The sequence below is a fragment of the Apodemus sylvaticus genome, chromosome 7, assembly GCF_947179515.1.
Source record: "Apodemus sylvaticus chromosome 7, mApoSyl1.1, whole genome shotgun sequence".
In the NCBI taxonomy this organism is placed as follows: Eukaryota; Metazoa; Chordata; class Mammalia; order Rodentia; family Muridae; genus Apodemus; species Apodemus sylvaticus.
Window position 1 is genome coordinate 88718749 of NC_067478.1, and position 12522 is coordinate 88731270.

Here is a 12522-nt window from a genome sequence, read left to right on the forward strand (position 1 = left end):
TTTTGATTTGCATTTCCCTAATGACTAATGAAGTTGAGCATTTTTAAAGATGTTTCTCCGCCATCCAAAGTTCTTCAGGTGAGAATTCTTTGTTTAACTCTGTACCCCATTTTTTAATAGGGTTTGGTTTTCTGGAGTCTAACTTCTTGAGTTCTTTATATATATTAAATACACAACTGGAGAATCTGGAGGAAATGGACAATTTCCTAGACAGATACCAAATACCAAAATTAAATCAGGACCAAATAGATCATCTAAACAGTCCCATAACCCCTAAAGAAATTGAAGGGGTCATAGAAAGTCTTCCAACCAAAAAAAGCACAGGACCAGATGGTTTCAGTGCAGAATTCTATCAGACCTTCAAAGAAGACCTAACACCAATACTCTTCAAACTATTCCACAAAATAGAAACAGAAGGAACCCTACCCAATTCCTTCTATGAAGCCACAATTACGCTGATACCAAAACCACACAAAGATCCAACAACGAAAGAAAACTTCAGACTAATCTCCCTTATGAACATCGATGCAAAAATACTCAATAAAATTCTTGCCAACCGAATACAAGAACACATCAAAATGATCATCCACCATGATCAAGTAGGCTTTATCCCAGGGATGCAGGGTTGGTTCAATATACGGAAATCCATCAATGCTATCCACTACATAAACAAACTCAAAGAAAAAAAACCACATGGTCATTTCATTGGATGCTGAAAAAGCATTTGACAAAATTCAGCATCCTTTCATGCTTAATGTCTTGGAAAGAACAGGAATTCAAGGCCCATACCTAAACATTGTTAAAGCAATATACAGCAAACCGTTAGCCAGCATCAAACTAAATGGAGAGAAACTTGAAGCAATCCCACTAAAATCAGGGACTAGACAGGGCTGCCCCCTTTCTCCTTATATTTTAAATATTGTACTTGAGGTACTTACTAGCTCGGGCAATTCGACAACATAGGGAGGTCAAAGGGATACAAATTGGAAAGGAAGAAGTCAAACTATCATTATTTGCAGATGACATGATAGTCTACCTAAGTGACCCAAAAAACTCCACTAGAGAACTCCTACAGCTGATAAACAACTTCAGCAAAGTGGCAGGTTATAAAATCAACTCAAGCAAATCAGTGGCCTTCCTATACTCAAAGGATAAGCAGGCTGAGAAAGAAATTAGGGAAATGACCCCCTTCACAATAGCCACAAACAATATAAAGTATCTTGGGGTGACTCTTACCAAACATGTGAAAGATCTGTATGACAAGAACTTCAAGACCCTGAAGAAGGAAATGGAAGAAGACCTCAAAAAATGGGAAAACCTCCCATGCTCATGGATTGGCAGGATCAATATAGTTAAAATGGCCATTTTGCCAAAAGCAATATACAGATTCAACGCAATACCCATCAAAATCCCAACTCAATTCCTTACAGAGTTAGAAAGAGCAATTATCAAATTCATCTGGAATAACAAAAAACCCAGGATAGCTAAAACTATTCTCAGCAACAAAAGAAATTCTGGGGGAACCAGTATCCCTGACCTCAAGCAATACTACAGAGCAATAGTGTTAAAAACTGTATGGTATTGGTACAGTGACAGGCAGGCAGATCAATGGAACAGGATTGAAGATCCAGAAATGAACCCACACACCTATGGCCACTTGATCCTCGACAAAGGGGCTGAAAACATCCAATGGAAAAAAGATAGCCTTTTCAACAAATGGTGCTGGTTCAACTGGAGGTCAGCATGCAGAAGAATGCGAATTGATCCATCCTTGTCTCCTTGTACTAAGCTCAAATCCAAATGGATCAAGGACCTCCACATAAAGCCAGATACTCTGAAGCTAATAGAAAAGAAACTGGGGAAGACCCTTGAGGACATCGGTACAGGGAGAAAGTTTCTGAACAGAACACCAATAGCATATGCTCTAAGATCAAGAATTGATAAATGGGACCTCATAAAATTACAAAGTTTCTGTAAGGCAAAGGACACCATCAAAAGGACAAATTGGCAACCAACAAATTGGGAAAAGATCTTCACCAATCCTAAGAGAACATTTCTGAGCATGAGCCAGAGACCTGGCTCAGAAGCTCAAAGATTGGGCCTCTATAAGTCATTTACATAAGCCCCTCCTCCTCCTGCTTCTCCCTCCCAGGAGGTGGGATTATAGAGTCTTGCCATCAAACCCAGCTTTTTCTCATTGCTTCTCTTGTGAGCCTGCTGGTCTCTGAAGTGATGAATCCCATCAGGCTTTGCTGCTATTAGCAGGAATGTGTTGGATCACACACTCTTCCTGGCCATAAGTTTGACTGGTTCTTTTTCAGGACTCTAGGTAACTGCACACAGGCCACTCTCCACAGGGATCCAGGCCCCAGTGCAGATGGCAGGTTTCATAGCAGGGAAAAGAAAAACTAATAGCTCAGACTTCCCATCGGGTAAAACTTGGGTTAAGGGCTATTTCTAAACAGAGGTCTGGTGGTCTGCTGAGTTCAGACAGGATGCTACCTCGGATACACCTCTGAGCCTTTTGGACTCTCCGTGTTGTTCTCATAATGGGATCCTTGCATTAGGTGCTAGTGTGGGACCTGGTGTGCTGCTCTGCAGTCTGCCTGGGACTTGCAAAACACCCAGGATAGCTTTCAGAGTTACTACGCTGTCCTCAAAGCCTGCCAACTTGAGACAGATTCTTACCATAGCTAGCTCTTGCCAACTCCCTCCTCTTGAAGATGTAATTCTAATCCTTACTGCTCTTAATTATTCTTAGAAATTAACACATCTCTTAGAAGTATAATGAAGGTTTTTTCCCCCCTCAACACTGGTACCTGGCTAGAATTTTTCACTTATTTGCTGACTCAACAGGGAGAATTTTCTTGGTTTTGATACTTTTCTGAATTAAAATTTCCTACCTCCCCCCTACCCCCCATCATACATAGATGCTTTATGCTATGGGCCCAAGAGCTCCCAGGTATTTGCGCTGTGCACTGTCTGTTGGTTAAGTGATTTCTACCAGACTTTTGTTACAACTCACTGCCTCACTCAACCTTCAAGACTCATGTTTGAGTATCTTAGCACACATGATGGAATTAGCACACATATTTGAGTACCGAGTTTTTGAGTATTGAGTATTGAGTTTCTAGCATGGGGGTTCAATGTGTTCCCCTCTACATTCACATGATGTGCATACATGTATGTTAATTGTGTTTAGAGGTGGGCCTTTGGGGGCTAAGTATGATTAGATGAGGTGACAATGGGGACAAGCCCACGGACTGTTGGTACTCTGTCTGAACTCCATCCCCACAGTTACCTGGCAACAGCCAGGTAGACCTGGCCTACTGTAAGAGGGCCGCTTGGCTCCTCCCCTCTCTTTTGTCTCTTGCCTCTTTTGTTCTCTCTCTCTCTTGCCTTCTTGGGCTGTTCCCTTCCCCCCTCTCCACATGGTCATGGCCGGCCTCTACTTCTCCCCTCTCTCCTTCTCTCTGCCTTTCTCTGCCTCTACTACTTTCTTAACTCCCATCAGTGTCCCTGCCTCTTCTCCTCCCCTCCATCGGGTGGTTTGCAAACCCTTGTGATCCTTTCTTGTTACATTACTTTCACTCTTCTATAATCCTGTACTCTCTCAGCACCACCATCTGTCTGCAGATTCCTTCGGGAGCCCCCATCTTCCAGAAAATTCTCAAGGCATGTTGTCAACAATTACAATTGAATGAAAAAAGAAAATAGTTCCCTTTCTTTATCATTGTTTCTAGAATCACAGTCCTTGTACAGAATGGGGCAGGCTCCAGTGAGCACAGATACAGTTATTTAGACCTTCCTAGAGAGCAGGGCTGCTTTCCCTCTAGAGCACAGGGAACGGGCAGTGTTGGGTTAAGAGAAAATTGAGAAGGAAATAGGCTTTGGGACAGGGAGTGTTGGGGAATGCAAAGAGAGCAGGCATTGTGTCTGCACTGCGAACAGACAAACAGATGTCTGCAGCATACTAAATGGTGGCCATAAGGAAGGGCCAGACACTCAGGCTTTGACACCTGTAACTAAAGGATGCTTTTGCAGCCTGGCCACGGAGCTCCAGTATCATCACCTTTATTATAAAGCAGCTGGTATTCCAGAGATGCCCCGAGCTTTGACTTCCTTTTGGCTCTCTTTTAGCGGGGATATTTATTACTGCTGCTCCCTCCCATTTGTCTGCTGGAATTATTATCTTCCATGACTCTATGTCTCCAGAGCAGAATGATCCTTTTGGGGAGCATAAAATATGCCAGATCCTCACCAAGGAAAATAGGCTCTTGATGCAGAGCCGGTCATCAATGCTGTAATGAAATCAGAAGTTAAGCTCTTAATGTAACCCCGGACATTTCTATACTCTTGGGATTTTTAAAAGTTATTTCTTTTCCAGGTTAAACGTCTCTTTTGAAAGCATGTTAACAGGAGAAGACACGCCCCAGGATCCTCTAAGAAACTCCCCAACCCCCTTTCTTTTCTCACTGCAGTGAGTGGCTTTACTCTGCATGGGACCAACGGCAGCCCAATTTTCTGTGCCCGGTTAATGAAAGACTGGCATGCATCACTGCTGCTTTTGTGGGTAGTGAGAAAGAGAATAGTGTGCGCAAAGAGAAGAGCCTTGGAAGATGTAGACTGAAGAAAGCTGTGGATCAGACGCAATGGTAACGACCAAGAAGCCCAGGAAGACTGTAAGCATTGTGATGGAGCCAGAGACTCACGAGGCCCTCCCCCACGCTGCAGTCTCTCCCTTAGACACTAGGTGATGGCTGGTGGTGGTGATCCACCACCGCTCTGGCCAGGCCTGCTTAGCAATCACTGCTTTGTTTTCTATCAGAGCTGCTTGAATAGGCAATCCACAACCATGGGAGCCCGATTCAATCTGTTCTTAGGATAGCTACAGGAGAGACTTCACCCTGGGAGAGTCTGAGTGCTTATGTCTGTTTTGCCAAGATTCACATGTTGGTAGACTAACCCAAAGATGATTGTTGTTGAGGCAGTAATTAGGCCACAGGTGTGGAGACCTTCTGAATAAGATTAGTGCCTCATGGAAGAAACCCTAGAGAACTGTCTCGCCGCTTCCACACTGCGAGGCTGCATCTAGAATCTTCCCTCCGTGAACCAGCAATCTTCTCCAGACACTGAGTCTGCTGGTGCTTCACCTGGTTTAAACCATGAGATAGAAACCCCCGCCACTCATAAAGCTACACATGCATCTTATTGTGACAGCCTGCATGAACCAAGGCAGTCATAAACCCTGAACGAGATGTAAGGTATTACACAGGAAACTGGCCAAAGACAAAACTCTATCAGTATGCTTTGAGAATACAGCACCAGACAACGCTTGGCTCATTAAAAACATTTAAATGGGAAATACCTGACTCTGTCGCCTGAGAGCTGGGATTACAAGCATTTACAACCATGCATAGCTTTTTTAAAAAAAATGTAGTTTCCATGGACTGAGCCATTTCTCCAGCCCCAACCTGATGTCTTTTAGATCTTGTCTTATTTCTTTTAGGCTAGAGTAAATAAGAGCCAGGGAGAGGCTTTTATAAACAGGCTGCAAGGAAAATGGCTTTTAAAGGAGCTGCTACTCTCAGTAACTTTGGCCTGGTAGGGCTGAAGCCAGACTTGGGTTGGGGTCTGACCCATGTGTGCTGGGACACGCTTCACAGGGCCAAACTTAGTTGAGGTAAAGTACCTGACACCCTATATGATGTCATTATTTTCTTGCTTTGTATTGTTCAAAAGTCAAGGAAGACCCACCCCAGGCTTGAGGAGGATGCAGCTCAGAGGCACAGCCCTGCCCACCAAGGCCTAACCCTAACTAAAGTTTGAAGCAAATATAGCTCAGCGGACAGACAGATGCCAGAACAGGCTATTTCTCAGAGCCCTGGATCTTAGCACTGGACATGCTGAGTGGAAAAGGAACCGTGGAGTTCCCGGGAGCAGAGAATTTGACCCGGAAACCTCTGGAGGTGGTCTCAATGTCACGTCAGTGGTGGCTCAGAGTGTTGACTAGCCACTGACAATTCCCTCCTAATTCTCTCCTGAGGAAATGCCCAGCTGATGAGCTTTCTCAATAAACAATATGGAAAGGACCCCATAGTCCTCACTCAACCTGACTCTCCCAGGTTGGGGATGAGCACATGGGGGGGGGGGCTAAAGGAGAGAATTGGCTTCAAACCGAGTAACACTGGCTCTCTGAACTCACTGAACAGTGAGCCTGCAGAGCTCCAGGCTTATATTTATCCACTGCCTTGGGCAGTATCTTTTCCCATCGCCTACTTTATCTCTATTTCTTCAACAATGGGCCATGACACACAGTGGGGTAAGAGAAGAGAATAGAAGCCATCCACATCCTCCTGAGGTGATGTGTCCCTTTCTGACCCGGCCTCTGACAAGGATGGATTTCTGTGGAAGCACACAGTATTCTCTGCTCAGAGCTGGAGAAACTGCTCCCCACTGGATTCACAGGCACGGCCTGTGGGACTCACTCCCCTTTCCCTCACTTGAAAGCAGGCTTTGCAAAGCACAAAAAGCTGGTGACACAGGTTAGATGGACGCTCCCAGGAGGAGGGGGAAGGGAAGAGAAGTTCCCTACTTGGCAAGAGGGCTAGAGCAGCCCTGCTGCCCCTCCCCCAGCCAATCTGGCCTTCCTTTGTGCTGGGCTGACAAGGGGCAGCTGGTGGTGCTGGCAGAGAGGTGGGCAGAGGGAAAGAGCCAAGTGTGTGGGCAAGGTCCAGTTTCAGAGTGTGGATGGTCCCGGAGCATCCCTCCCTCAGATATGGGTAGTGACTCAGCCTCTATCACCCATTCTGGAAGGTGCTTCGAGAACCTTCCTTATTATTTATTTGGTAGAGGCAGGTGTGTGTGTGCGTGTGCGTGTGCGTGTGCGTGTGTGTGTGTGTGTGTGTGTGTGTGTGTGTGTGGTGTATGCTTGAGTGAGCACGAGTATACTGATAGCCTGGCCAAGCCTTGAGTAGTGTTTCTGGTGGGAGACTCCCTTAGTTTAAATCTCAGTTCTGTCCTCATTAACTCTATCACATTGGACAAATGACTTCTGAGCTTCATTTCCTCACATACTAAATGGAGGTGATAACTTCCTAGTGTGACTCATACTTAAGTAAGTAAATCAGCCACAAAGCACTTCCAGTGGTGCCCAAGTTCCCAACTGTTGGGTTAAGTGCATGCTCTTGTTCCTGTCATTCTTTTAACCTTACTGTGTTTTTCTGCCCAGGCTAAACAGTGAGCAAACCTTTGAGAGAGTCAGCGCAGGGGAAATGTAGTTTTGGAAATCCCCCTGATGGCTGGAAACACTGTGAGTTCTTGGGTTCCTTCTGGGGCTCTGATTGGCTTGGTATGGTAATTTCCAGGGACGTCCCCTACAGAGTGATGTGTCTTCTGATTCTTGAGAATAGCATGAATATACAATCCATTTGTGGCTAATCCAAAAGTGCCTATTTGCTACTGATGGACAGATACAACGAACACAGGATCCAAGACACAACTGTTATTTTCTAGAGATCACATCAAGGGGGTTTGTGCCTCAGTTTCTTCACATAAAAGACAGAAGCGTTCACTCTATTTTCCGAGATCGTTTGCTAATGAGCACGTGTTTGATGAGCTGTGTCCAAAATGGCAGGGTCACTGGGAGCATTATTGTCACGTTGTACAGATCCTGTTCCCCTATCTTATACTTGCTGTACAGTTCTGAGCAACCTCCTTAACCTTTGTTAAGACTCTAAATTCTCTTCTATAGTGTGAGGATAAGTAAGCTCATCGCCCAGGATTAATGTAAAGATTACAGAAAATCTCGTGTTAGTAACAGTTTGTACAACACGCTATATATTACAATCATGAATAAGGTTGGGGTAGACAAGATGGCTCATCAGGTAAAGGCACTTGCTGCCCTGAGTTGAATGTCCAAGACGTAGGCAAGTCGTCCTCTTACCTTTACTTGTATGCCATGTTTGTGCAACAAGAGGGTGGGCAAACACACACACACATACACACACACACACGCGTGCACACGCACACGCACAAACACACACATACAGCTGTCTCTACCAAATAAATATAATTCAAATGAAATGTAAATGAAAATCAAATGAAAAGTAGACGCTTTATTCACCTCCATGCCAGCCCCCTAAGATAAACATGTGCAGCTGGATCCACAATACAGATGTTTCAGGAACAGGGTTCCAGTAACTCCTCCAGTTGCAGAAGGAACACAGTTGAGTAGTTTTGTCCAGTTTTCAGTTCAGTTATGCAGATGTCACAAGTTCCTTGTTTATATCTTTCCTGGGGAAATAACAAAGCTTTAGTTTCTCTCTCTCTCTCTCTCTCTCTCTCTCTCTCTCTCTCTCTCTCTCTCTCTCTCGTGCTTCTACCTTTTTCCTTTATTAGCTTGGTCTCTCTCCAAATCCCACAGGAAAAGGAAATAGCCTGGTTGGAGTTGTCTGTGGGCGCCCTTAGGGTTCTGGCCTCCCGCAGCCAGCCCTGTTCTTCTCCAGTGGATACCGGAGGCCACGGGGAAAGGGCACAGGATGGATAGACGGCCATTAGTCACAGAGAAGCAGCCTCCTTCCTGAAGGAAGCTTCTTCGCTGGAGATGGATGACAAGGAAGTAAAAGGGGTGAAAGGGCTTGTGTGAATTCACCATTCACATTCCACACACCTGGCTATAGGCAGGAAGAAAATTACTCTTTTATTTCTCTATGTGTACAAATTATCTTTTCTTCTGGATATATAGCTCGGTGTTAGGGTGCTTGCCTAGCGTGTGTGAGGCCCCAAGGTTGACTCTAATTCTACAAACCAAAACAACCTTTTCTGTCCTTTCGTAGATGTTTTTGTTCTTGGGCCAATGGGAGTGCTAGACAGGCAGACTGGATCTAGCCAGTGGGACCTTGGTGGGAGACAATTGAGAAAATAAAATAATTTTCTCTTTCCCACTTCTTACTTAATTGGCCATCAATTAGCATCTCGTCCAAATGACCTCAGTAAGTTGGCACTTTTTTTCCGGTGCCCACTGTGTCCCGTAGAGTAGGTTTTAGCGTGTGACCTACCTACTCTTCCCTCACACTGAAATGACCCCAGTGAGACTGGCAATGGCTAATTGTGTCCCTGAATTGATTTGGCCTCTCAGTTCATAAACTTTCTGAACTTTAGTTTTTAAAATTTTGAGAACGAAGGCGTGGATAGCCTCTTCTGTAAGTACTGGTAAGGAGAAAGGGAGATGGAGAAAGGGTTAAGCAAGGAACAGCACCTGTTCGTCAGGCTCGAAGCCCTCAATTGGAATCTCCCATACCCACATAAAAAGCTAGGCATGGCTGCCTGGGCCTCAAACCTCAGAGTTGTTAACAGGCAGAGACAGACAGATCCTGGGTGCCTGCTGGCTAGCCAACGTAGGCTAAACAAGAAGGTTTTGTTTCAGCGAGAGACCCAGTCTCGAGGGAATAGAAAGAAGACACCTGATATCTTCTCCTTTCTCGGCTTACATCTGTGCATATGAATCTATATAGACATGTGCCATGTGACACACACCACACACACTCAGGTGTTCAAGTGTGCACACACATCCCACATATACATGTGCTCCCTGAATTTAAAAAAAAAAGTTTTAAAGATAATGTTGAAAGATCCCGGTGTAGATAGATAATGAATACCAATCACTGAGAACAGTGCCCGATATCTTGTAGCTGCTCAATTAAAGGAAGCTTTCAGTATATAAATGAGTAATAGTCTTCTTGCTCATTTGTTGAGTGTGCACAGGCATAGGCACTACAGAGATACTTCTGATCTTACTCAAACTGTTACTCATTTCCTTCAAGTACTGGGGAACACAGCGGTCCTTGAACGTCCAAGGCAGGCTTCCTGCAGCAGCTTTATGACCATAAAACTCTGCGGCGGTGTCACAGAGCTTTAGCTGTGTGCTATGGCTATCCCACATCACTGTACTCAGTCTTCCCAAGACTACTAGAGATGTAACTTATTTATCTGTGTGTATATGATAGTTTGGTCTGTAAGTACACAGTGCTTGTGGAAGCCAGAAGATGGTGTTCGGTCTCCTGGGACTGGAGTAACAATTGTAAGCAGGCATCTGGGTGCCGGGAGCCCAACCTGGGTCGCTTGCAAGAGCTGTGAGTGCTCTCGACTGCTGAGCCCCCTCTCCAGCCCAGCGACTACTAGACCTTTGGAGGGTTTGCTCAGTGTAAGGGATTTGAGACAAATCATGTTTCTATCCAGTGGAATCGTGTTGACTTTACAAATGAAAGGACTGAAGGGTAAGCAGCTTGTCCAATATCCTGCAGCTACTGCGAAATGGAGATGAGATAATTTTCAGTGAGACACGGCCACTTCTATCCATGCTTCTATCCACAATCCTATACAGCCCCAAAGCCCTCTGAGACAGGCCCTGCGCCAAAGCAGGGAAGGCTGACGGGTGCTTAACTCACCATTTTTCAGACTCGATCAGTTGTAGTACCATTTACTTGAGTGCCATCTATTAATACTGCCCAAAAAAACCCTACATAGAACAGATGTCGGGAAATATTTCACTCTCTGCGAAGACAAAGAAACAGGGGACAACTGTTACCCCAGCTTTATCAGTGTATGCAAGTCTGCTCTGGGCTGTGAAACGAGAAAGCTGACTTCCATACACTCTAGACCTCCTAGATCAACAAGTGATGGCTGTGTCTGTGGGGTATGACGAGAACTTAAACCATGGAAAACACATGCCTCAGCTTAGGGAATTCAAATTTAGATAAAATAAATGCAAGAGTATTAGAATAGTAGTGTTCTGCTTCTCTGGTATGTGTGGAGTAAGGGCTAGAGACACAGCTCAGTGCTAAAGTACTCACCTAGCATGTAGGAGGCTCTAAGTCAGATCCCCAACACCATAAGACGACGACGACAACGATGACTATGACGACGACAATGACAACAACAACAACAACAACAACAACCTGACTAGTTTATTTTTGTTGAATGAGAAACAGAATGTGTAAAATATGTAAATCCACTTAAATTAACCAAATTGGTATAATAAGATCTTAAGGAGAAGATGAACAAGACCATGGGTGGGTGATTGGGCTTAGGTGGGCTTACCTCTATAGGAGAGAGAGAAGGAAGGGAATTAAAATTCAGTCTCCATTTGCCATGAGCCAGATGACCTAGAGTTGCTATGTTAACCTTGTGAGTTCTATGAGACTTGGCCAAGTTAAGGAACTTGTGCAGGGTGGCACATCTGGTAACCTGTGAGAAAGAGGTTAAAAGTAATATATTATTCACGAGGATTTCATTTTAAAATCCCAGAAGTGACACATATGTTCTCCTGTGTCTTGATCTCCTCTGGTGTCCTGTATCCACAACCACTGGTCATAAACTAACTGGGCCAGGAGTCCGGGGATCCTGTAGATCAACTCTTCCATTTGAAGCTCAGAGTTCAATCTCTTCTCCTGGGCCCTGCGTCTCAAAGGCCATGGGGGATGATGGCATGACTATTGGTGTATAGTGTAATTCCAGGGAGATTTCCTTATTCTGTGAGCGATCACAGTGTCCATAACGGGGAACAATTCTCTAAAGAGATTGGCTAATGTGTTCATAGGATCGAATCTATGCTCAGGGGCCCAGGTACCACAGAGCTGAGGGATTCCGGGTTACTGCCCAAGAGGGATGTTTGTGAGCAAGAGGTTTCTGCTGGAGGGAGCATCTTCCAAGAAAGAGAAATTAAAGGCTTTGTTGACGAGTTCAAGCTGCCAGGGAACACTTTTCAGGCACAAATGGGGCACACTCTCTTTTGTGGATAACGTGACAATGTTTGTTTGTTTTAGAGGACAATCAGGATGACTTGACAGGTGGAGGGAAGGGTGGAAAATAATGAGTGGACAATGGAGGTTTTCTGAAACTCATTTTGTTAGCTGGATGTCCAAAGGCCAGGAACTGAAAGGGGCTTGTCATTTCACTCTGGAAGGTGGCTTCACTTTTGGTGGCTGTCATCCTTCCTGGTCTTTTTGGAAGAAGGGATGGAGTTAATTAGAAATGGTTTTGGTGAGAGACCATGTTAAAGCATCAACCATAAATATAAGTTCAGACAGCTCCTAGAGGACGGACTTTGCATGGGGACGTCCAGGGTCACATTCACACTCAGCCCCAGATAGCACTTTTTTTTCCAGGTGTGGGAATGTGGTTGCCTCCAAAAAACGTTAGAACTCAGGTTGGATTTTCTACCTAGCTGTGTCTTCCTGACCCCCTCTGAACTTCTGGTTTCTTATTGTGTTGATGGAGAACTTTGAACTTAACAACTCCTTGGCGTTAATTGATTTTAACGCCAGTCAGGGGGCCACACTGTCCTGAAGATCCCGCGGGTCACCTGTGACTTCTGCCATGCTTCTTTGCAGCACCATTTTCTACAGCTTCCCATGAAATACTGCCATCCGGTTCCAAGAGAGGCTGTCCTCTCCTAACCACAGGGCGATGACACTTCTGGCGTTGGTTTCTGCACTAAGTTGATGCTCTGATTTGAACCGA